The sequence below is a fragment of the Gorilla gorilla genome, chromosome 10 (assembly GCF_029281585.2).
Source record: "Gorilla gorilla gorilla isolate KB3781 chromosome 10, NHGRI_mGorGor1-v2.1_pri, whole genome shotgun sequence".
NCBI classification, from domain to species: Eukaryota; Metazoa; Chordata; class Mammalia; order Primates; family Hominidae; genus Gorilla; species Gorilla gorilla.
Window position 1 is genome coordinate 49,230,773 of NC_073234.2, and position 27,914 is coordinate 49,258,686.

At 44.0% G+C, this 27,914-nt stretch overlaps 1 protein-coding gene across 1 annotated transcript in view; it reads right to left on the minus strand.

Moving 5' to 3' along the window:
- Positions 1-8,259: 8,259 nt before the first annotated feature.
- SMIM41 (small integral membrane protein 41) overlaps positions 8,260-27,914 on the minus strand; it is a 28,408-nt gene continuing 8,753 nt past the window's right edge. Inside the window, exon 3 of the mRNA XM_031001025.2 lies at positions 8,260-8,940. The gene's annotated coding sequence lies outside the window, so the exon portion shown is untranslated. The remainder of the gene's footprint in view (positions 8,941-27,914) is intronic.

Consider the following 27,914-nt stretch of genomic DNA (forward strand, 5'->3'; position numbering starts at 1 on the left):
TTCTTGGATATTAGGAACAATATCACTGTGTGTGTACGCCTGTCGCAAAATTCAATGGAATGTCATCCTGTGCCTCCCTGGATATGACGAACAATGTCACGGGGGATGTACAACTTCTGAGATATTGGGAGTGATATCATCCTCTCCCCTCTGGAAGTTAGGGACAATATCACAGGGGTAGTGTACACCCTCTGTGATGTTGGGACTAATATCATCCTCCCGCCCCCTGGATATTGAAAACCATATCACAAGGGGCGTGTACACACACTTCGATATTGGTATTAATACCATCCTCTCCCTCTTTGGATATTTGGTGCAATATTTCAGGTGGGGTATACACCACCAGCAATATTGGAAGCAATATTATTTTCTCCCCCCCGGATATTAGAAACAATATCACAGGGGGTGTGAACAACCTCTGCAGTATTTGGAGTAATATCATAGTCTCCCCTCATGAATATTAAGAACAATATCGTAGAGGGGGCATACACCCCCTTTGATGTTTGATATCATCCTCTTCCCCCCTGGATATTAGGAACAATATCAGGAAGGGATGTACAGACCCTGCGACATTTGCTGTCATCTAATTGTCTCTCCCCTAGATATTAGGAAAAATGTAACCAGGGATGTGAACACCCCTGCGATATTGGGAGAAGTATCATCCTCTCCTCCCTTGGATATTAGGAACAATATCATGGGGGGGGGGTGGTGTACTGCCTCTGCGTTATTGGGAGTAAAATTATCCTCTCTTCCCCCAGATATTAGGAAGGGTATCAGAGGGGGAGGGTGTACATTCCCTGTGGTATTCAATGTAATCTTATCCTCTCCCTCCCAGGGTATTAAGAACAATATTAGAGGAGGGGTGTACACCCTCTGCAATATTAAGAGTCATATCATCCTCTCTCCCTCTGGATATTAGGAAGAGTATCACAGGCTGTGTACACCCCCTGCAATATTGGGAGTAGTATCATCCTCTCTCCCTCTGGATATTAAGAAGAGTTTCACAGGGATGTGTGCACCCCCTGCGATATTGGGAGTAATATCATCCTGTCGCCCTCTGGATATTAGGAAGAGTATCACAGGGGTGTGTACACTCCCTGCAACATGAGTAGTAATATCATCCTGTGTCCCCTGGATGTTAAAAACCAAATCACGGGGGTTGTACACCTGCTGCGATATTGGTCAACGTTACTTCTAGTATCCCACAGAGGGTACACCCTGTGATATTTTTCATAATATCATAGGGAGATATTGCTTCTAATAACACAGTGAGTATACACCATGTGTGTACACTCTGTGATGTGATAGCTTATATCCTAGGGAGATATTCCTTCTAATATCACAGTGAGTGTACACCCTGTGATATCATTCATAATATCCTAGAAAGATGTTGCTGCTAATATCACAGAGGGTGTGCCCCCAGTGACATCATTATTCGTAATATCCTAGGGAGATGTTACTCCTAATGTCACAGGGGTGCACACGCTCTTATATTATCATAATATTCTAGGCGGGTGTTACTTTTAAAGTCACAGGGGTGTACACCCTGTGATGTTATTCGTAATATCCTAGGAAGAGGTTACTCCTAATACCACATGGGTTATCCTATGAAGAGGTTACTCCTAATATCACACTCCTAATATCACACCCTGTGATAGCATTCAGAATATCCAAAAGGGATGTTACTTTTAATGTCACATGGGGTGTACACCCTTTGATATTATTCATAAGATCCTAGGGACATATTACTTCAAATATCACATTGGGTGTACACACATGGTGTACACATTATGGGTGAACACCTCCTGTGATATTATTCATAATATCCTAGGAAAATGGGACTCCTAATATCACAGTGAGTGTACACACTGCGATATTATTTGTAATATCCTAGGGGAATATTACTCCTAAACCAAAGGCGTGTGTACCCCCTGTGATATTATTCGTAATACTCTCATATACTCACAGTATATGAGAGGGATATTAGCACTGAAGTCACAATGTGTGTACACCTTGTGATATTATTCATAATATCCTATGGGGATGTTGCTCCTATTGTCACAGCGGGTGTGTTCGCTGCGATAGTATTTGTAGTCTCCCAGACGGATGTTACACCTAAAGTCGCAGGGTGTGTACATCTTGTTATATTATTCGTGATATCCTAAAAAGACATTCCTCCTCATGTTCCAGGGTCTGTATACCCTGTGATATTATTCATAATATCCTAGTGAGATGTTACTTTTAATGTCACAGAGGGTGTACATCTTTTGAAATTATTCGTCACAGTTTCTTGAGATGTTACTCCTAATGTCACATGGGGTGCACACCGAATGATATTACCTGTAATATCCTATAGAAATGTTACTCATAAATCACAGGTGTTCTACACCCTGTAATGTTATTGGTCATATTCCAGGGGAATGTTACCTAAATTAATGTCACCTGGGGTGTACACCTTGTGATATTATTCATAATATCCTAGCGGGATGTTACTACTAATGTCACAATACGTGTACACCCTCTGATATTATTCGTTATATCCTCACGGGTTATCACTCCTATGTCACATGGGGTGTACTCCCTGTGATATTATTCGGAATATCTTAGGGGGATTTTACTTTTAATGTCACAGGGGGTGTACACACTGTGATATTACTCATGATGTTCTAGAAAGATGTTACTCCTAATGTCACAGGGGGTGTACACCCTGTGATATTACACAGGCTAAACCCCTGTGACATTATTCGTAATATTTTAGCGGGATGATACTCCTGAAGTCACAGGAGATGTACGCCCTGTGATATTATTCAGAATATTCCAGGGGGATGTTACTCCTAATGTCACAGGTGTGTATACCCTGTGATATTATTCACAATATACTAGCAGGATATTACTACTAATGTCACCATGTGTGTACACCTTCTGATATTATTCGTAATATCCTGGGAGGATGTTACTCTTAACATCACAGGGGTGTACACCCTGTGTTAATTATTAGTAATATTCTAGGGGGATTTTACTTTTAAAATCACAGGGATGTCAACACTGGGATCTTATTCGTAATATCCTAGGAAGACGTTACTCATAAGGTCACATGGGGTGTACACCCTGGGATATTATTTGGAATATCCTGAAGGGATGTTATCTTAATGTCATAGGGTGTGTACACCTTTGATATTATTCGTAATATCCTAAGGAGATATTACTTTAAAAATCACAGTGGGTGTGCACACATGGTGTACACCCTGTGATATTATTCACAATATATGAGGGAGGTATAACTTTTAATGTCACAGTGGGTGTACACACTGTGATATTATCCATCATATCCTAGAAGTATATTATTCCTATTGTCACAGGGGTTTAACATCCTGTGAAATTATTTGTAGTAATCCAGGGGGATGATTATCCTAAAGTCGCAGGGTGTGTACACCCTGTGATATTATTCATATTATTCTAGGGGGATGTTACTCCTAATATCGCAGATGTGTATGCGCTGTGATATTATTCACAATATACTAGCTGGATATTGTTACTAATGTCACAATGCGTGTACACCTTGTGATATTATTTGTACTATCCTAAGGGGATGTTACTCCTATTGTCACAGGGGGTGTGCTTTCTGTGCTATGATTCGTAGTATCCCAGGGGGATGTTACTCCTACCATACAAATTGTGTACACTTTGTTATATTATTCATAATATCCTAGAGGGATGTTGATCCTCATGTCACGAGGGTGTACATCCTGTGACGTTATTCTTCACATTCTAGGAAGATGTTAACTCCTAATGTCACAGAGGGTGTACAATCTGTGAAGTCATTCATAATAGTTTCAGGGGATGTTACTCCTAATGTCACACGTGGTGTACAAACAGTGATATTATTTTAAAGTTTTTTTGGATATGTTACTCCTAATAGCACAGGGGATGTACACCCTGTCATATTATTCTTAATATCCTAAAGAAATGTTACCACTAATGTCACAGGCAGTGTACACCGTGTGGTATTATTCCCAATATTGTAGGGTGGTGTTACTCCTAATGTCACAGAAGGTGTTCACACTCTGATAACATTCGTAATACCTAAAGCGATGCTACTACTGATGTCACAATGCAGGTACACAATCTGTTATTATTTCTTATATCCTCGGGCGATGTTACTTCTAATGTCACAGGGGTTGTACATTTTGCGATATTATTGGTAATATTTTAGAAAGATGTTACTCCTAATGTCACAGAGGGTGTACACCCTGTGAAGTTATTCATAATAGTTTTGGGGGCTGTTACTCCTAATGTCACCCGTGGTGTACAAACAGTGATACTATTTGTAATATTTTATGGACATGTTACTCCTAATATTGCAGGGGCTGTACACCTTGTAATATTATTCATAATATCCTAACAAAATGTTACCTCTAGTGTCACAGGGGGTGTACACTGTATGATATGGTTCCCCATATTGTAATGGGATGTTACTCCTAATATCACAGGGGGTGTTCACACTGTGGTAATATTCGTAATATCCTAAATGGATGTTACTGCTCATGTCACAACACATGTACATCCTCTGTATTTGTTCATTATATCCTTGGGGGAGGTTGCTTCTACTGTCACAAGAGGTGTACTCCCTGTGATATTATTCATAATATCCTAGGTGGATATTACTCCTCGTGTCACAGGGGCTGTGCGTTTTGTGATATTATTCACAATATCCTAGAAAGATGTTACTCCCCAGGTACACCCTGTGATATTTTTCTTACTATCCTAGGGGATGTTACTCCAAATGTCACAGAAGGTGTACACTCTGTGATATTACTCGTAATGTGTCAGGGAAATGTACTCCTAATATCACAGGGCATGTACACCATGTGCGCACAGCCCCTGTGATGTTATTTGTACTATTCTCGAGGGATGTTAATCCTAATATTCCATATGCTGTTAACCATGAGGGAACACCTTTGTGGTATTATTCCTAACATACTAGAAGGATGTAACTCCTAACATCACATGGGGTATACGCCATGTGTGTACACATTCTGTGATATTATTCATAACATCCTAGGGAGATGCTACTCCTAGTTTTACAAGGTGCGTATGTTATGTGTGTACACCCCCTCTGATGTTATTCATAATATTCTAGGGGAATGTTGCTGCCAATATCACAGGGAGAGTACACCATGTGTATGCAACCCTGATAATATTATTTCTAATATCTTGGGGGAATGTTGCTCCTAATGTCACCAGGAGTGTACACGATATATGTACAGCTTCTGTGATATTATTCGTAAATCACAGAAAAATATTACGCCTAATGTAACAGGATGTGTACACCATGTGTGTCAACCGCCTTTGATATTATTCATAATATACTAGGGGGATGTGATTTTTAATGTCACAAAGGGTGTACAAAATGTCACAGGGTGTGTATGCCTTATGATATTATTCCTGAAATCCAGAAGGATGTTACTGCTAAGGTCACAGGGGGTGTACACCCTTTGATAATATTTGTAGTCTTATAGGGAGATATTCCTGTAAATCTCACAGTGGGTGTACACTACACCCACTGTGAAATTATTTGTAATATCTCAGAGATATTACAGAGTTATAGCTCTCTGTGTTATATCTCTCTAAGACAGTACAAATAATACCACAGTGTGTACACCCACTGTGATATTATTTGTAATATCCATGGTAAACATTACATCTAATATCACAGTGTACTCCCTTTGATATTTTTCATACTATCATAGGGAGATATAGCTTCTAATATCACAGTGGGTGTACACCATGTGTGTACATTCTGTGATATGATACCTTATATCCTAGAGAGATATTTCTCCAAATATCACAGTGTGTGTACACCTTGTGATATTATTCATAATATCCTAGAAGGATGTTACCCCTAATATGACAGAGGATGTACACCCCGTGATATTCTTCGTAATATCCTAGGGAGATGTTACTCCCAATATCACATGGGGTGTACACCCATTATATTTTTTGTGATATTCTAGGGGGATGTTACTTTTAAAGTCACAGGGAGTGTACACCCTGTGATGTTGTTCGTAATATCCTAAGAAGATGTTACTCTTAATGTCACATGGGGTGTACACCCTGTGATATTACTCGGAATATCTTATGGGGATGCTACTCCTAATGTCACAGACTGTGTACACCCTGTGATATTATTCAGAATATCCACAAGAGATGTTACTTTTGATGTCACAGACGGGGTCCACCCTTTGATATTTTTTGTCGTATCTTAGGGAGATATTACTTCAAATATCACGGTGGGTGTACACCCATTATATTATTCACAATACCCTAAGGAGATATAACTTTTAATATCACAGTGGGTGTACACACTATTTGTGTATCCTAATATCCTAAAAATAAATAGGACACCTAATATCACAGTTGGTGTACACAATGTGATATTATTCGTAATATTCCAGTGGGATGTTACTCCTCAGGTCACAGGGGGTTAATACCCTGAGACAGTGTTCCTCATATTCCAGGGCGGTGATACTCCTAAAGTCACAGAGTGTGTACCCCCTGTGATATTATTTGTCCTATTCTAGGGGGACGTTACTCCTAATGTCACAGGGAGGTACACCCTGTGATATTATTCATAGTATACAAGAGGGATATTAGTACTAATGTCACAATGCGTGTACACCTTGTGATATTATTCATAATATCCTAATATCACAGGGGGTGTGTTCCCTGTGATATTATTCCTAATATCCTAGACGGATACTGCTCCTAACATCGCAGGCTGTGTACACCTTGTCATATCATTCATAATATCCTAAAACTACATTATTCCTCATGTCACAGGGGGTGTTCACCTTGTGATATTATTCGTAATAGTTTTGTGGGATGTTACTCCTAATGCCACACGGGGTGTACACAGAGTCACACAGTGATATGACCTGTAATATTCTATGGCAATATTACTCATAAATCACAGGGGCTGTACCTCCTGTGATATTATTCTTCATATTCTAGCGGAATGTTACTACTGTTGTCACAGGGGGTGTACACCCTGTGATATTACTCGTCATATCCTAGCGGGATGTTCCTACCAATGTCACAATGCGTGTACACCCTGTGATATTATTTGTAATATCCTAAAGAGATGTTACTACTAAGGTCACAATGCATGTACACCCGCTGATATTATTCGTTATATCCTCGGGGGATGTTACTCCTAATGTCACATGGGGTGTACTCCCTGTGATATTATTCGTAATATCCTAGGGGGATGTTACTTTTAATGTCACCGGGGGTGTATATCATGCGTATTCAACATCTGTGATACTATTCCTAATATCCTAGGGGCATGTTCCTCCTAATGTCACATGGGGTGTTCACCATGTGCGTACACCTGCTGTTATATTATTCATAATATCCTAGGGGAATGTTACTCCTGATGGCACAGGAGGTGTACACCATGTGTAAACCGCCTGTGTCATTATTCATAATATCCTAGGGGGATGTTTCTTTTAATGTCACAAAGGGTGTACAAAATGTCACAGAAGGTGTACAGCTTGTGACATTATCTGTAATAACCTAGAAGGATGTTACTCCTAATATGTCACAGGGAAGTACACCCTTTGATATTATTTGTAATCTCATAGAGAGATATTACTTCAAATATCACAGTGGATGTACACACATAGTGTATACCCTGTGATATTATTCATAATATCCTAGGGAGATACAACTCCTGGTATCACAGTGCGTGTACCCCGTGTGTGTACACCCTTGATATTAGCTGTAATATCCAGGGTAAATATTACTCCTAATATCACACAGTGTGCACACCCTGTGACATTTTTCATAATATTTAAGGGACATACTGCTTCTAATATCACAGTGGGTGTACCGCATGTGTGTATACTCTGTGACAGTATATTTTATATCCTAGGGAGGTATTACTCCTAATATCACAGTGGGTGTTCACCCTGTGATATCATTCTTATTTGACCTTGCTGCCTTTTTTAACCCACACTACAAAAGGAATGGAACAGATAAGAAGATATTGAGATTAGACTGTGCTGCCGTGCAGCCGCCGCAAGACACTTTTAATATTCCTGTTTCCCAGGCTGTAGATAAAGGGGTTAAGCATGGAGGTGACCACCGTGTACATCACTGCAGCCACTGCACCCTTTCTGGGGGAAGATGACACATCTGAACTGAGGTACCCTCCAATGCCTGTTCCATAAAATCAGCAAACAACTGACAGGTGAGACCCACAGGTGGAGAAGGCTTTATACTTCCCACCTGATGATGAAACCCTCAGAATGGAGGAAACAATTTTATAGTAAGAGAAAAGGGTCCCCGAGATGGGAAGAAAACCAAATATGGCAGCAGGGAAATACATGATTATGTTATTGATGAAGGTGTCACAACCGCAAGATGGGGGAGTTGAGAAGGGTCACAGAAGAAATTAGGAATTTCCACCTCCTTGAAGCAGGTCATTAGTAAGGCAATCAAGTTGTGCAGCTGGGAGTCTCAAAGACTGAGAAAAAAAAAAAGCAAAACTAGGAAGCCACGGAAACACGGGTTCATGATGGCTGAATGATATAGAGGGTGACAGATGGCTACAAACCGGTCATAGGCCATCACACTCAGGAGCATGTCTCTCTTCCATGCCTCCAAAAACGGCAAAGAGAGACTTCTGAGTCAGGCAGCCTGCATAGGAGATGACTCTGCTGTGAGACTGGATGTCCACAATCATCTGGGGGACCGTGGTGGAGGTGAAACTGATGTCAGGCAAGGACAGGTTGGAGAGGAAGTACATGGGGGTGTGGAGGTGGGAGTCAGTCAGGGCTCATGGCCGGATGATGAGCAGGTTCCCCAGCACCGTGACCAGGCACATGGACAGGAACAGTCCAGCGAGGACGGGCTGCAGTTCTGGATCCTCTGAGGGTTCTAGGAGGAGGAATATAGAGACATCTGTTAGATTCTGTGGGTCTGTATAGTTTGGACAACTTTTGCCTAGAAAAGAGCGTTGAGAAATCAGAAACAAGTAAACCAACACCCAGCATTGTGTCTGCATTTTGGATACAAGCAATTCACAAGCAATGTTTTCAGATTCCAGTGCAATCCACACTCAGGAATATTTTGCAGTTCTGACAAAATCAATTGTCTTATAATGCTTTCATCATTGATTCTGTGTTATTCACTTCTTGCTGTACACACCTGCCTTAGAGACACTAGATTCAAGAATGTTCCAAGAACCAGATCATCATATATAACAAATTCATAATTGCTAGAAAATACAGCCTATCTTTTCCAAAGAAAAATATGTAATAAAACCATTCTCTTCACTTTAAGAAAAAGGTTATCCTAACTAAAGGAAATTAAGAATTCAAATATTTTTTATTCTAATAGATTGATACAAATTCCCTTGATTTAGAACATTTATAAACACTGTATAACAGCTGAGACCATGCCATCTGGAAATGAACTTAAAGTTGATAGTTCATAAGCAGAAAATACTTCCACATGCCAGTTAGGTCCTAGTGATTTCATCATTATGTTTTCTGACTTTTCTCCTCCAAGAGAGTAATTGCTTACTCAAATCGGTGGGTCTTGTTTTAAAATTCATGTAAGCTATAACTCCTGTCCTTAGCTTAGGTGGACTTAGAGTTTTCATCAGAAAGTTTGGCCAAACACGGTGGCTCACGCCTGTAATCCCAGCCCTTTGGGAGGCCGAGGAGGGCAGATCATGAGGTCATGAGATCAAGACCATCCTGGCCAACATGGTGAAACCCCGCCTCTACTAAAAATACAAAAACTTCGCCTGGTATGGCGGCGCGCACCTGTAGTCCCAGCTACTCAGGAGGCTGAGGCAGGAGAATGGCTTGAACCTGGGAGGCAGAGGCTACGGTGAGCTGAGATCACATCACTGCACTCCAGCCTGGGCAACAAGAGCAAAACTCCGTCTCAAAAAACAAAAAACAAAAAGAATCACGTAAGTCGAAGTCACACTGGTGACAGCCAATTTTTGTGAACCAAGGAAGTGTCAATTCAATAATTCACATAGATGTTTACTTTTGCTGTCTCCTATGTGCCAAGCAAGATGTAGGCTCTGGGGAGTCAGAAGCAAAAGAGACTCACTTGTTCCTCTCACAATACTCAGTACTCACTGAGATAAGGACAAAATAAAATGTCCTGTCTGGAATGCAGGGAAACCAGAACTTCAGGTCAGGGGATATTTCCATTGAATTGTATGGAGTTTGAGCTTAAAATATTAACGAATGTACCTAAAATTCACTTTACCTTTACTTTATGCATCCATCATAGAGATCATGCAGCGGGCGCCCACGATCGGTTTAATCATCGCTCACTTCCATTGGATCAACTAGAAATCAACTCAGATGAGAGTACTGAGTCTCAGAGGATGGACATCTCACCTCTTGCCATACAGATAAGTAGAAAGGGTGGTATTCAAAATTAATGGCCAGACTCTAAGTCCCAGATACTATACTTCATGGTCTTCCAACTCTCAAAAAGTTGTGGGGTTTTTTTTTGTTTTTGTTTTTGTTTTTGTTTTTGTTTTTTTGAGACAGAGTCCCATTCTGTTGCCCAGGCTGGAAGTGCAGTGGAGTGATCTCAGCTCATTGCAACCTCCGCATCCCAGGTTGAAGCTATTCTCCTGCCTCAACCTGCTGAGTAGCTGAAATTACAGGCGCCCTCCACTATGCCCGACTAATTTTTTTCTATTTTTAGTAGAGACGGGGTTTCACCATGTTGGCCAGGCTGGTCTCGAACACATGAACTTGTGATTCGCCTGCCTCAGCCTCCCAAAGTGCTGGGATTACAGGCGTGAGCCGCCGCTCCCAGCTTCAAAAAGGTTTAAGCAGAGCTCAGAGGTCTTAACCACAGGTACATCTGAGGAGCATTTTTGAAACGGTTTCCAGCTTCCTCAACAGGAACAGAAGCCGAACTCCGAATTTATGACTCCTTTGAGGAAGTCGAGAGCTGTAAGGAAAGCCAGGAACAGGGGCAAGGGAGAGATGCATCCCGAATGATCCTGTGCCAATTCTTTCTGGAATCTTTGATGTGATCTCAGCTGCCCTTTCTATACTTGACACAGTGATTGTGGCACCCACTGGTCTAGCTGTGGTCTACAAGGAACCCCCAAAGGGAAGGGCACAGTGAGCAGGGGCATCGGCCTGAGTGACAAGGATTTGAGAGGGCAGGTTGGATGCAGGGAGAGGACTGGCCAAATGCCATGTGTCTGGACTTAGGCTGCCTGGTTCAAACTGGACTTCACCCTTTTTGACTTCATGATCTGGTACAAGTTATATGAAAATGCGTTGCTCCTTTTCTAGTCTGTAAAATAATAATGAAACGTGCACTAATAACTGGGAGACTATGCAGAGGAAATGAAACAAGCTGCACAGACCACAGAGCTCAGAGCCTGGCCTTTAGGAAGCCCTCAGTGACGGTTCATGATGCCATGGTGTCTGTCATCATCCTCTTTATCCTCATCATCACCTTCATAATCTTTTTATTGTTCTTAGGGAATAGTTTAGAGGGACTCATTCCCTGCTATCATGGGTGAGATGTCTATGAAAAGGACAACCAGTGGGGGAGGAAAGCAAAATTTTGAATAAGATTTCTGAGACACCCCCCCCACACACACACCATAACCAAGAACAGAAACTCCACAGTCTGCTGAGCCAACAGTTTGCACGTTGGTCTCCTCCCATCTGCCCACCGCACTCTCCTGTTTTTTTCCTGAGGATGAGGATACAAAACAAGGCTCCCAGCCGTCCCTCAGCACTCACTGAACTGCCCTTCCCCTCTGCTGGGCCATGACCACGGAGAACAGGTCCACTGTCCTCCCTGCATGGTGCACAATGGAGGCTCAGACTCCGTCCTCAAGGCTGGCAAGAAGACAGGGTGAGACATGAGCCTCCTGATACAGGTGACGGGTGTGGAGCCCACAGGACTGGAACCTCACACTGCAGGGCTGGAGGCACAGACTATTTACTATTCTATGGCCTGGGGGGCTCAAGGCACAGAGCTCCTCATTAGCCAAAGTCGCCCAAGTTCCCCAACCTCTAAGGATTTCCTCATAATAATGCAAGAAGAAGAAGAGAAAAGTGAGTGTCCATAGAAGCTTTGGGGCTCTTCCTCTAATCAGGAGAAAGCTGGTGTGTATTATTCACTTCTTTCTTTTCTTTTTAAAGATCCAACTGCTTTAATTTTAATCTTTCATTATGGGAAAATATACCACATATAAATATTAAAAATTATAAATATATATTATTTCATATAGAATGGCCAGTATAAACATTTACAAGTTCCACTATTTTTCAGTTTACAGTTTAATGACATTAAGTACATTCACATTGTTTAGCAACCATCACCGCCATCATCTCCAGAACTGTTTTATCTTTCAAAATGGAAATTGCATCCATTAACCAAACTCTCCATTCCTCTCTCTCGCCCACCCCTGGGGGCGACCATTCTAGTTTGCAACTCTATGAGTTTAACTACTCTAGACCCTTGATATAAGTGGAATCATACCGTGTTTATTTATTTATTTATTTATTTTTTTTGGAGACAGTCTTTCTCTGTCGCCCAGGCTGGAGTGCAGTGTCGTGATCTCAGCTCACTGCAACCTCCACAAGTTCAAGCGATTCTTGTGTCTCAGTCTCCCGAGTAGCTGGGATTACAGGCGTGTGCCACCACACCCAGCTAATTTTTGTATTTTTAATAGAGACAAGCTTTCACCATATTGGCCAGGCTGGTCTCGAACTCCTGACCTTAAGTGATCTGCCTGCCTCAGCCTCCCAAAGTGCTGGGGTTACAGGTGCAAGCCACTGAGTCTGGTCGTGTTTATCCTTTTAGGATTTATTCATTTGACTGACGATAATGTCTTCAAGGTTCATCCATGTTGCAGCCTGTGTCAGAAGTGCCTGTCTGTTTTGTTTTTTGGTTTTTTTTTTTTTTTGGCTTTATTTTATTTTGTTTCATTTTGTGTTTACATGGAGTCTCACTCTGTCACACAGGCTGGAATGCAGTGCCACAATCTGGGCTCACTGCAACCTCCGCCTCCCAGGTTCAAGCGATTCTTGTACCTCAGCCTCCCGAGTAGCTGGGACTATAGGCACACGCCACCATGCTCGTCTAATTTTTTGCATTTTCAGTAGAGACGGGGTTTCACCAAGATGGCCAGGCTGGTCTTGAACTCCTGACCTCAGGTGATCCTCCCACCTCGGTCTTCCAAGATGCTGGGATTACAGGTGTGAGCCACCGCACCGGCCAGAAGTGCCTGCCTTTTTAAGGCTGAATAGTCTTCCATTGTATGAATGCACTGCAGCGTGTTTTTTCATTCATCTGTCCACGAACCCTTGGGTTGCTTCCACATTTTGGCTGTTGTGAATAATGCTGCTATGAATATGGGTGTACAAATATCTCTTCCACTCCTGGCTTCTAATTCTTTTTGGTAGGAACCCACAAGTGCAACTGCGGGAACATCTGATGATTCTGTTTCTAATTTTTCCAGTACACGCCATACTATTTTCCCTGTTCCTTCATGGTTTTACATTCCCTCCAATCACATTCGAGCATTCCTACTTCCCTCTAGTTTCACCAATGCTTGTTTGTTTATCATATCCATCCTAATGTGTGGTATCACATTATTGGTTTGATTTGTGCTTCCCTATGATTAGTGATTTGAACATCACTTTAGATGTTTATTGGCCATTGCTATATCTTCTTTAGGGACACGTCTACTCGAATCTTCTGACCATTGTTAATGGGATGCTTTGGGTTTCTTGTTGTTTAGTTTTGGCTGTTCTTTATATATGAGGGATATCAGCCTCTTTTCAGATATATGATTTGCAAATATTTTTCCTAATCCATGGGTTATCTTTTCACTCAGTTCACAGTGTTTTTTGATGCACAAAAGTGTCTGTCATTCAGATGTAATCCAAGGAATCTAATTTTCTTTTGTTGCCTATGCTTTTGGTGTCACATCCCAGAAAGCATTGCCCAATCTGATGTCATGAAAGTGTGGCCAATGTTTTCTTTTAGGCATATTATACTTTTAGCACTTGGGGTTAGGTCTTTGATCCAGTTTGTGTTAATTTTTGCACCTGGTGTGACATAGGGTCCACCTTCATTCTTCTGCATGTGGAGATCAAGTTTCTCCAACACCATTTCTTGAAAAGGCTGCTTTTCCACCAATGAACTTTCTTAGCACTCATGTTAAAAATCATTTGAACATATAGGTGAGAAGCTATTTCTGGGCTCAAAAACAAACAAACAGCAAGAGACAACAGATAAAGATACAGCATGGGCTGAGCACAGTTGCTCACGCCTGTAATCCCAGCACTTTGGGAGGCCAAGGTGGGCGGATCACCTGAGGTCAGGAGTTCAAGACCAGCCTGACCGACAGGGAGAAACCCCCGTCTCTACTAAAAATACAACATTAGCTGGGCGTGCTGGCGCATGCCTGTAATCCCAGCTACTCGGGAGGTGGAGGCAGGAGAATCGCTTGAACCCAGGAGGCAGAGGTTGTGGTGAGCCAAGATTGCACCATTACACTCCAGCCTGGGCAACAAGAGCGAAACTCCATCTCAAAACAAAAAAAAACAAAAAAACAGCATGATTTCAAGAGCAGAAAGAGAAGAGCTTAAAAACCAGCATAATGAGAAAGTTAGGAAGCTTCTTACCAAAGCGTCTGGAAATATGCAAGAAATTATTGTGAGTTAAATTTTCATACTGTACTATCAAACACTAGAACTCACTTACTCCATCTTTCTGTATTTTGGGACCCAATTATCCACTTCTCTTCATTCCCCATCCCACCCCTTTTCTTCCTAGCGTCTGCTAACCCCCTTTATACTCTCCACCTTCCTGAGTTTCCTTTTGTGTGTAGGTGTGCGATGGAGTCTCTTTCTGTTGCCCAGGTTGGAGTATACAGGCACAATCCGGGCTCACTGCAACCTCCGCCTCCCGAGTTCAAGTGCTTCTTGGGCCTCAGCCTTCCGATTAGCTGAGACTACAGGCACACGTCACCACACCCGGCTAATTTTTTGTGTTTTTAGTAGAGACGGGGTTTCACTATGTTGGCCAGGAGGGTCTCGAACTCCTGGCCTCAAGTGATCCGTGCGACTCGGCCTCCCAAAGTGCTGGGATTACAGGCCTGAGCCACCACACCTGGCCAAGATTTTCTTTTTTGTTCCTACGTATAAGTGAGGACATGTAATATTTGTCATGCTGTGCCTGGCTTATTTCACTTAATATACAGACCTGCAATCTCATCCATTTTTTTCTGCAGTGGAGAGGATTCTATTCCTTTTTAGGCTGAATAATACTTCATTGTGTGTGTATACCATAGTTTCTTAATTGAAACAAATTTCTAAAAAGCAAATATTTTTAAAATGTCTCAGAATGCGAAACTTTAGGGATACTGTGCCCATTTTATTCTTTTCTACTTCCCATTTTATGTATATGCAAGTGTATGTAATAAAGCAGCAATCAATGTGTGTATCAATCTATAACTTCAACAAATGTAAAATGAAAATGCTAAGTGGTGGCTGGGCGCGGTCACTCATGCCTGTAATCCCAGCACTTTGGGGGGCCGAAGTGGGTGGATCACCTGAGGTCGGGAGTTCAAGACCAGCCTGACCAATATGGAGAAACACTGTCTCTACTAAAAATACAAAAAAAAAAAGCTGGGCGCGGTAGCGCATGCCTGTAATCCCAGCTACTCAGAAGGCTGAGACAGGAGAATCGCTTGAATACGGGAGGCAGAGGTTGCAGTGAGCCGAGATTGTGCCATTGCACTCCAGCCTGGGCAACAAGAGTGAAACTCTACCTCAAAAAAAAAAAAAAGAAAGAAAATATTACTCCCATTATCGCAGGGGGTGTTCACCCCGATGATATTGTTTTCTAATATCCAGGGAAGGAGAGTATGATATTACTCCCAATATCGCAGGGGGTGTACACCTTTTTGTGATATTGTGTCTAATATCCAAGGAAACAGAGGATGATATTACTCCCAATATCGCAGAGGGTGGACACCCCCCTGGGATATTGTTCCTAATATCCCAACGGGGAGAGGATGATATTACTCCCCATATCGAAGGAAGTGTACACCACCCCTGTGATATTGTTCCTGATATCCAGAGAGGAAAAGAATGATATTACTCCCAACAGCGTAGGAAATGTATACCCGCGCTGTGATGTTTTTCCCAGTATCGGGGGGGAGAGGATCATATTACTTCCAATATCACAGGGTGTGTACACCCCCTCTGTTATCTTGTTGCTAACATCCAAGTTTGGGGAGGACGACATTACTCCCAATATCGCAGGGGTAGTACACAACCCCCCGTGACCTTGTTAGTAATTTCCTGGGTGGAGAGGATGATATTACTCCCAATATCACCAGGGTGTACACCCCACTGTGATATTTTTCTAAATATTCAGGGCGGGAGAGGATAACATTACTCCCAATATCGCAGAAGGTGTACATCCCTCCTGTGATATTGTTCATAGTATCCAGGGAAAAAGAGGATGATACTTTCAAAATAGCCGGGGTTTTCCACGACCCCCACGCCATGATGTTGTTCCTAATATCCAGGTGGGCAAAGAATCATATTACTCCAAATATCGCAGGTAGTATACAAACCCCTTGTAATGTTGTTCCTAATATCCAGGGAAGGAGGGAATGATATCACTACCAATATCACACCAGCTGTACAACCCACTGTGATTTCGTTTCTAAAAACCGTGGAGGAGAGGATATTACTTTCAATATCGCACAGATGTACACCCCCCACCCCGTGATACTGTTCCTAATATCCAGAGGGCGAGAGGATGATATTGCTCCTAATATCACAGGGGGTTTTACACCAATATCCCAGGAGGTGGACACCCCCCTGTGATGTTGTTCCTAATATCCAGGGGGAGAGAGGATGATATTACTCCCAATATCGCAGGGGATGTAAACCACCCGTGATATTACTTCTAATATCCAGGCAGAGAGAGGAAGATATTACTCCCAATATCGCAGCAGGTGTACAACCCCAGTGATTTGGTTTTTAACATCCAGAGGACACAGGATGATATTACTACTCATGTTGCAGGGAGTGTACACACCCCTGTGATACTCTTCTTAATATCCAGAGGGCGACAGGATGATATTACTCCCAATATCGCAGGAGGTACACACATCCTTGTGAAACTCTTCCTCATATCCAGAGGGAGAGAGGATACTACTCCCAATATTGCAGGTGGTGTACACAGCCTGTGATACTCTTCCTAATATCCAGACGGAGAGAGGATGATATTACTCCCGATATCGCAGGGGGTGTACACAACCCTGTGATATTGTTCCTAATATCCAGAGCGAAAGAGGATGATATGACTCTCAATATCGCAAAGGGTGTACACCCCTCCTGTAATATTGTTCTGAATACCCTGGGAGGGAGAGGCTAAGATTACGTTGAATATCACAGGGAATGTACACCCTCCCCCTCTGATACCCTTCCTAATATCCAAGGGAAGAGAGGATAATTTTACTCCCAATATCGCAGAGGCAGTACACCCCCCCCCCCCCGTGATATTGTTCCTAATATGCAAGCGGGGAGAGGATAATACTTCTCCCAATATCGCAGGGGTGTTCACATCCCCGGTTACATTTTTCCTAATATCTAGGGGAGAGACAATTAGATGACAGCAAATGTCGCAGGGTCTGTACATCCCTTCCTGATATTGTTCCAATATCCAGGGGGGAAGAGGATGATATCAAATATCAAATGGGGTGTACGTCCCCCCTACGATATTGTTCTTAATATTCATGAGGGGAGACTATGATATTACTCCAAATACTGCAGGGTTTGTTCACACCCCCTGTGATATTGTTTCTAATATCCGGGGGGGAGAAAATAATATTACTTCCAATATTGCAGGTGGTGTATACCTCACCTGACATATTGCACCGAATATCCAAAGAGGGAGAGGATGGTATTAATACCAATATCGAAGTGTGTGTACACGCCCCTTGTGACATGGTTTTTAATATCCAGGGGACGGGAGGATGATATTAGTCCCAACATCACAGAGGGTGTACACTACCCCTGTGATATTGTCCCTAACTTCCAGAGGGGAGAGGATGATATCACTCCCAATATCTCAGAAGTTGTACATCCCCCGTGACATTGTTCGTCATATCCAGGGAGGCACAGGATGACATTCCATTGAATTTCGCGACAGGCGTACACGCACACTGTGATATTGCTCCTAATATCCAAGAAGGGAGAGGATGATACTTCTCCCAATAAAGCAGTGGGTGTACGTTACCCCTGTGTTATTGTCTCTAATATCCGGGGGCGGGGGCGGGGGAGAGGATAACATTCCTTCAAATTTGGCAGATGGTTTGATGCCCCTTGTGGTATTGTTTTTAATATCCAGCGGGGAAGAAAATACTACTACTCTCTATATCACAAGAAATGTACATCCCCCTGTGATATTGCTACTAATATCCAGGGGTAGAGAGAATGATGTTACTCCCAATATCGTCAAAGTGTCCATCCCCGCTTTGGTATTGTTCTTAATATATGGACGGCAAGTATCATATGACTCCCATATGGAAGGGGGAATACACGCCCCTGTGATATTGTTCCCAGTATGCAGTGGAGGAGAGAATGATATTACTCCCAATATCGCAGGAGGTGTACACCCCTCTGTGATCTTGTTCATAAGGTTCAATAGAAAAGATGATCTTACTGGAAATATTGTAAATACACTGTGTGTCCACAGTGGCTGCTAACGTGCAGGGAGGGACGGGGGTTGATATCACTCTGCGCATCAGTGGGGAGTGTCCACACCCCAGCGATGTGGCTCGTACTATCCATGGGGAAGGGGGGTAGATATTACTCCCTGCATCACTGGGAGTGTCCACCCCCCTGCAATGTGGCTCGTAATATCCGGGGGGGGGTGATATTTCTCCCCGCATCGCGGGGGTCGCCCGCCCCCCTGCGATGTGTATCATAATATCCAGGGAAAGAGAGGGGGGTGATAGTACTCCCCGCATCGTGGCGGAGCCTATCACAGGTCGGGATACTATACACCCCCTGGGATATTGGGAGCAATATCATACTCTTCCCCCCTGAATATTAGGAACAATATCATGGAGGGGGTGTTCACCCCCTGCCATATTGTGAGTCATGTCATTTTCTCTACCCCGGACATCAGGAACAATATCACAGGAGTGGTGTACGACCCCTGCGAAATTGGGAGATATATCTTCCTCTCCACCTTTGGACATTAGGGACAATATCACAGGGGAGGTCTACACCTTCTGGATTATTGGGATTAATACCGTCCTCTCCCCGCCTGGATATTAGCAATAAGATCACAGAAGGGATGTACACCCAGTGCGATATTTGCAGTAATGTCGTCGTCTACCCCTGGCTATTAGGAACAACATCACAGGGGGGTGTACATTTTCTGCAATATTGTGAGGAACGTCGCAATATTACTATCGCAATTAATAATATCAATTATTAATTGATATAAATTATCAATATTAATAACTGATAATATAATTTTTAAAATCACTACCGATAATAATGATAATATTCAATAGTTATACTGACGATAACAATAAATTATTAATATTAATTATTAATAACACCTGATATTAATAACTGGTACTGATCTTATTCATCAGAAAACAGTAATATTAGCTCCTAATAATTACTATTAATGTTAATAATCCAAAAACTTTTTATCATTTCTTAATATTAATATTGGTAATTAATATTAATGTTAATAATAAATGAGTAATAATTAATACTAATATTACTCCTAATACCACAGTGGGTGTACACCCACCTGTGATATTGTTCCTGATGTCCAGGGAGGGAGAGAGCATGGTATTACTTTCAATATCGCAGTAGGTGTACACCCACCCGGTGATATTGACCCGAATATAATATCCAGGGGGTGGAGTATGACATTACTCCCAATATAGCAGTGGGTGTACATCCACCCGGTGATATTGCTTCTAATATTCACGGAAGAGAATGCTATTACTCCCAGTATCGCAGGAAGTGTACACCCCTTCTGTGGTATTGTTCCTAATATCCGGAGGGGGAGAGGGTGATATTACTCCCAATATTGCAGGCTGTGTACAGCCACCCTGTGATATTATTCCTAATAGCCAGGAAGGGAGAGGACGATAAGACTCCCCATACAGCAGGAGGTGTACACCCACCATGGGATATTATTCCCAATATCCATGGAGAGGAGAGGCTGATATTACTCCCAATATCGCCGGGGGTGTACATCCATTCTGTGACATTGTTCTTAACATTCAAAGGCGGAGAGGTTGATATTACTCCCAATATCACAGAAAGTGTACAAACCCGTGTGATATTGTTCCTACTATCCAGAAGAAGAGAAGATGATACTACCCCCCATATCGCAGGAGGTGTACACCCACTCTGTGATATTTTTCCTAATATGCAGGACGGGAGAGGATAATATTCTTCTTAACAGTGCAGGGTGTGTACAGCCCCCCTGTGATATTGTCCTTAATATTCCAAGGCAGAGAGGATGATGTTACTCCCAATACCGCAGAAAATGTACACCACCCCAGTGATATTGTTCCCATGATCCAGGAGAGAAGAGGATGACATTACTTTCAATATTGCATGGGGTGGACACGCCTCCAGTGATATTGTTCCTAATTTCAACGTGGGAGAGGATGATACAACACCCAATGCCACTGGGGGTAGAAACACTCTTGTGATATTGTTCTTAATATCCAGGGGGAACAGGATGCTATTACTGCAAATACTGCAGAGGATATACACCCGTCTGTGATATAGTTGGTAATTTCCAGAGGCGGAGAAGACATTACTGACAAACGTAAACACGCTATGGGACCACCGTGGATCATAATATCCAGCGGGGGAGAGGGGGGTGATATTACTCCCCGAATCGCGGGGGGCGCCCGCCCCCCTGCGATGTGGATCGTAATATCCAGTGGGGGAGAGGGGGGAGATGTTACTCCCCGCATTGCGGGGGGCGCCCGACCCCCTGCGATATGGATCGTAATATCCAGCCGGAGGGAGACCAAGGAGCGTGGATCACTTGAGCCCAGGAGTTCAAGAACAGCCTGGGCAACATAGCGACACCCCATTTCTACAAAAAAAAATTTTAATTAAGTGGGTGTGATGGCACATGCCTGTAGTCCCAGCTACTCCAGAGGCTGAGGCAGGAGGATCGCTTGAGCCCAGAAGGCGGAGGTTGCAGTGAGCGGAGATCACACCACTGCACTCCAGCCTAGGTGACAGAGTAAGATTCCATCTCAAAAAAAAAAAAAAAACAGGGGGCAGGGGTGTAGGGGTGGGCAGTCTATGTTCCCTCTCCTTGAATCTGGACTGGCCTTGTGACCTGCTTTGACCATTGGTCATATTATAGCAGAAGGTCATCAACTAACTTCTTGGGACCTAGCACCATGTGAAGACGCTCAAGCTAGACTTTAAAATGAGAGACCCAGAGGAGAGACAGAAGCTCCACTAAATCCAAAGAACACCTAGACTGATCGACAACAGAGGAAGCAAGGACAGCAAAGGGCGCTGCAGAGGCCAAGAGGTGAGCGCACAGCAGGAGGGAGGAGCAACGAATGGTCAGCCACAAGTGCGTTTGGAGGCCAAGCCATAGCTTGACCAACATCCCAGGGGGTACAGAGGTGCAGGTTACCTGGATGTGCATGGAAGAGTTTCCCTCTTTGAGTGAGCCTTAATCCAACAAGAACAAAGCTTTGTGTTGGCCGGGCACAGTGGCTCAGGCCTGTAATCCCAGCACTTTGGGAGGCCAAGGCAGGCAGATCACCTGAGGTCAGGAGTTCGAGACCAGCCTGGCAAACATGATGACACCCTGTCTCTACTAAAAATACACACCAAAAAAATTAGCTGGCCATGGTGGCACACGCCTGTAGTCCCAGCTACTCGGGAGGCTGAAGCAGAATTGCTTGAACCCGGGAGGCCGAGGTTGCAGTGAACTGAGACTGTGCTGCCACTGCACTCCAGCCTGGGTGACAGAGAAAGATGCCGTCTCAAAAAAAAAAAAAAAATCAAAAACTTCATAGGAATTGTTCAAGTTAGATTTTTCTTTTTTTCTTTTTCTTTTTTTTTTTTTTTTTTTTTTTCCCGGAGATGGAGTCTTGCTCTGTCGCCCAGGCTGGAGTGCAGTGGTGCAATCTCAGCTCACTGCAACCTACGCCTTCCAAGTTCAAGCAATTCTCGTGCCTCAGCCTCCCGAGTAGCTGGGATTACAGGCACCCACTACCACACCCAGCTAATTCTTCTATTTTTTGTAGAGACAGGGTTTCACCATGTTGGCCAGGCTGTTCTCAAAATTCTGACCTCAGGTGATCCACCTGCCTCGGCCTCCCAAAGTGCTGGGATTACAGGCGTGAGCCACCATGCCCCACCCGGCCAGATTTTTCCAAAAGGGTTGCTTTTGTTGAATGATAATCCAATTGAATAAAGAATCTGTCCATTTCTATTATGTTAGTCCAGCAATAGAGCCGACCTGACAATCTTCAGCCATAACCACAGAAGCCAGCATTACAACCCAGAAGCTAAAGTTCCAAATGTATAACATGATAAAAACATATCAAGATAAGCTTGATTAATTTAGTAAAACATTACCAGTCTCTTGGCCAATACAGCCAACTTCCCAGCAGAGACAGCGAGTCAGGCCTTTAGGCTCCCTGGGTTTGGCCCCGAATCCCCATACCTCAGCCAACGGCGCAGCCTACTGACCCCAGTCTCTGGGTCAGTTCATTTTAGACAACAGGGTTGCCGGGCTGCCACAGAGATCAGCAAACAAAATAGTCCACCTGCAAGGAACAGGCCTTCCTTGTGACAACCATGCTACAGGAAAACCAGCCAAGTTGCCGGAACCACAGAATACAACAAAGTTTGGGTAAAATAGTTGTGGCAAAAATGAAATTCTGGGGCTACATTTCCATCCTGTATGAAACTATTGAACATCCTTGGCCAACACTCCCTGTAGAGATTTGTTTTATGTAAGTTGTAGTTCCAAAATGTGTGGGTTTTTTTGTTTGTTGTTGTTGTTGTTGTTGTTGAGACGGGGTCTCGCTCTGTCGCTAGTCTGGAGTGCAGTGGTGAGATCTCAGCTCACTACACCCACTGCCTCCCGGGTTCAAGCGATTCTCCTGCCTCAACCTCTCGAGTAGCTGGGACTACAGCTGTGCACCACCGCACCACGCCAGTCTAATTTTTTCTTTATTTTTTTTTTTTTTGTAGTGTAGTAGAGACGGGGTTTCACCGTGTTAGCCAGGATGGTCTCGATATCCTGACCTCGTGATCTGCCCGCCTCGACCTCCCAAAGTGCTGGGATTACAGGCATGAGCCGCCATGCCCGGCCCAAAATGTGTTTTTTCTAAATCACTCTTTAAAAGAGTTTTTAAAAAAAACTACTTTACTAAAAACAAGTAAATTTAAATTTAGTAACATGGCATTACAATCCTTGGGAATAAAATTAATTTTATGCTGTTGTCCTGACAAAGCAAAGGAAATGCATCTGAAGTGGCATGGTTTGGTTTTGTTTTGTTTTTTTCTAAAATTGTTCTACTCTTCCAAAGGGAAGGTTTTAGAATGTTTCCCAAAGCATGAATGTTGGAATGGTGGTCCCATGAGATGCTCCTCTAAAAAAAGAAGGAGGTGAAAGAATTATTTGGCCAAATCTGCTTTGAAATCCTCTCTCTTTTAGATTCATCCTAATATTGGCATAGTAATGCCTCTTTAAAGAACTACAATAAAGAAGCCTGTTTATCTTTGCTTAACACAGAATCCTCAAGTTATTAACCACCCTTTTTTCAAGTAACACCCATAAAAGTCCCTTGGCGCTAGAGGACCTTGGAACCCACTGAAGGAAACACCGCCTTGGTCTCTGGGGGAGGAGAAGTGGGACATAACTCCCTGCTTTCTGACAAATGGTTTTGAAATATTCATCATTTCTCTCAAATGACACAGGAGGAAATATTGTTTCTACTTTTAATTCATTTCCCCTACAATTCTTGTAACGTTTGGTTTGTAACAAAGACATTTTAAACAAAAAGATACATTCAAAATTGGGAACCAGCAGACAGCAAAGGGTTCCATTCACCAGCCACCTGTGCCTTTGAAGTGGTTGAGTCTGTTCCCAATGTTTTCATAGCCTTTGGATCGCCCTCCCAGGTACAAGAGCATGCCGTTCAAATTTTCAACCAATTACGTGGCTGTGTCACTCTCCACCCCGCCTGCACACTGGGAGAAAATGCAAATCCATGAAGGTGGTATTTAAAGAATTGACAGCCTCGAAAACATTTTGGAATTATTTGATTTCCTCACAAAACTTCATTATTGCTAAATCCAAAAGATGAGCCTGACAATATCTGTAAGTCTACCAACTGTCCTCCTTAAACTTTGCTGTTAACACTTCCCTAAATCTTCTGTTCACGCCAGCAGCATATCATATGACCAACTCCAATGTGCCTCCGTTAGATTCTGGGACATTTCTGGGAGTTCATACATTTTTGTTTGAGAAAGTTAAGGAGCTATCATACATCTACAGTTCCGCCCTCCTGCCCACTCTATGATCAAAGGAAAAATTTAAGGGGTAGTTCCACTTGTTCAGTAACGTTCAATAACATATTTCTCCATGGTCCTCCATGTGCAGTGCAAAACAGCAGAAATCCCCATCCTAACGGAGCTGGCATTTGAGCAGATGGCTCGGACAGGGAAGTTCCCAGCGAATATAGTGGCTCTTATCATGCAAACCGGTCCAAGAGGCAGACACATCCACCTTGAGCCAGATTTATTTGCAAGGAATGGGTTCAAAGTCATGAAAAGAGGAGAGTTCACATAGACTCAATTTCAACAAAAAGTAGCTCTCATAGGGGTGAATGGGTTTAGGTTGCTCAAGAAGAGAGAGATTCCAAAGATGGAGCTTGAGTTGAAGCCCCCAGGAGCTCCCCCTGCAGAAAGAACAGAGGCTCAGGCTGAGGACAGCTCCCTGAATGGCCACCTGAAACCTGAAACCCGTGATGGGAACGCAGAGGGGACCATGGAGCAAAAACGCCAGGGAACTCTATATGGTGGAAAGGAGATAGCCAGATGTGGTGGCACACCCCTGTAGTCCCAGCTACTGGGGAGGCTGAGATAGGAGGATCACTTGAGCCCAGGAGTTTGAGACTAGAATGAGCCATGATTGTGCCACTGCACTCCAGCCTGGTGAAAGAGTGATACCCTGTTTTCATAAGAAAAAAATAACAAAAATAAAAACAAGAAAGGAGAGAGTTGCCTAAGCTTTATCACCTTTGTGGGTTTGGAACCCTTACTTGATCCTTCACTAAAGTACTTCTTGGGCGTCCAGTGAGGTTCAGTGTGTATTGAGAGGATGGTGAGGATGGCAGCCAGGCGTGGGACCTGTATTCAAGAAGAAGCTGCCCCACTCGCTGGCCATCTATGGATTTCCAGCCAACAAGCATTTCCAGCCACCTATGGATTTCCAGCCAACAAGCATTTCCAGCCACCTATGGATTTCCAACAACTGAGAACTCATGAGACTGGCTGCCCGGTCTTTCCTCTCTGCCAGAGCATGAAGAGGCCTCCATCATTTCAGGCTGACGCTCTGGTTTGAGTAGAGCACACTCTTCAGTGGCTTCCTGAGAAAATGTGCAAGACAAGTCCATTTTCTGGCTCTCCATGGAAGACCCACTTCACCTGCAGCCTCTCTGTGTTCTCATCGGTGTTCCCTGCTCACTCACCGCAGCCGCAGCTCCCTGGGCCCCCCCATGGTTCCCCGACCACAGCAGGCGCGCTCCTTCCTCTGGGTCTCAGCACTTGTTCCGTGGCCTGGAGTGCTTCCCCCCGCCCACCCCCTCCCCATTCTCTCTATTGCCCATTCTCATTCAGGTCTTTGCTCAAATAACACTTTCTTGGCCGGGCGCAGTGGCTCACGCCTGTAATCCCAACACTTTGGGAGGCTGAGGCAGATGGGTCACTTGAGTTCAGGAGTTCGAGACCAGCCTGACTCAGCCTGCCCAACATGGTGAAACTCCATCTCTACCAAAAATATAAAAAATTAGCCAGGTGTGGTGGTCGCGTGCCTGTAATCCCAGCTACTCAGGAGGCTGAGGCAGGAGAATCGCTTGAACCCGGGAGGTGGAGGTTGTAGTGAGCCAAGATCACACCATCACACTTCAGCCTTGGCAACAGAGCAATTCTCTGTCTCAAAAATAAACAAACAAACAAACAAACAAACAACACCTTCTTGGCGACACTTTCCCTGATGATTCCATTTAAAATTCCAGCCTTTCTGCTGCTCTCTCCATGCACCCTCCCTGCTTTGCTTTGCTCCATAGGTTGAACTGTGTCCCCCTCAAAAAAGATGTGCTAAAGTTCTAACCCTGAGTACTTCAGGATGTGACCTTATTTGGAAGTAGGATCACTGCAGATGTAATTAGTTAAATTAAGACGAGGTCATACTGAACTGGGGTGGGCCCCCAAATCCAAAAGGACTGGTGTCTTCATAAGAAATCTGGAGACAGAGACGCGGGAAGAACACCATGTGATGGGACAGAGCTGGGCTGTGCAGCTGCAAGCCAAGGGACACCAGATATTGCCGGCCACCACCACCGGTCACCACCGGAAGCGAGGCGGAGGCAAGGACGGATTCTCCTGCAGGTTTTTGTTTTGTTTTGTTTTGTTTTTTTGAAGGCGGGGGTCTTGCTCTGTTGCCCGGGTTGGAGTGCATGGCACAATCATGGCTCACTGCAGCCTCAACCTTCCAGGCTCAAGTAAGTCTCTTGTCTCAGCCTCCAGAGTAGCTGGCATGCACCACCATGCCCGGCTAATTTTTTAATGTTTTTGTAGAGATGGGGAAGGGGGTCTCACTGTGTTGCCCAGGCTGGTCTTCAATTCCTGCACTCAAGTGATCCTCCTACCTCAACCTTCCAAAGTGCTGGGATTATGGGTGTGAGCCACCCCACCCGACCCCCCTACAGGTTTCAGAGGGAGCATGGCCCTGCCAGCACCTGGATTTCCTACTTCTGGCCTCCAGAACTATCAGAGAATAAATGTCTGCTGTTTCAAGCCACCCAGCTTGTGGTATTTGTTATGGCAGTCCCAGGAGCTAATACACCATCTGACAGGCTCTATTTTTAAATTGTGTACTTTATCATCTGTCTCACCTCACAAGAAAGCAGGCAGCACAGGGGCAGGGAATTCCACCGGTTTTGTTCCCTTGGTGCCTGGAGCAGTGCCTGGCACACAGTACAAGCTTTACAAGCAGCGGCGGCTGGATGAGTGAGGGGTGAATGGTTGGAGCCTAGCACTCCTCCACGGCCACTGAAGACTCGGTGCCTGGCAGAGGGGTGGGCACAGCATCCTCAAAGGCCCAGAAGACTGGAGATGGTGGAGCACATGAGGGACAGTAGTGAGAGATACAGGAGCAGGGAATCAAGAGGGCAGCAGTTTGGGGGGCCACAGGAAGATGCCATCCTATGAGCAGTGGACACCACATTGAGGGAGTGTGAAACAGGGACCAGACAGTGTGGCCAGACAGAACGCGCCTCTGCTAAAGACGACTCTGACAACAGAGTGGAGGATGGGTTGGCTGAGAAGCCCCAAGGGACACAGGGACCAGGTGCAAGGCGAGGTGGCAGCCGGGGACATGAAACGAAGCTTTCCGTCAGGCAGAAGGGACCATATTTGGTGACGCACTGGCTGTGGAGGGGAATCAGGGACAGCTGCTGGGGTGGAGAAACCATCCTGTAAGATGCAGAACCTGCCAGGGAGACGGCTCCCGAGGGAAGAACCTGGCTGTGGGTGTGCTCTGGCACCTTCCACAGT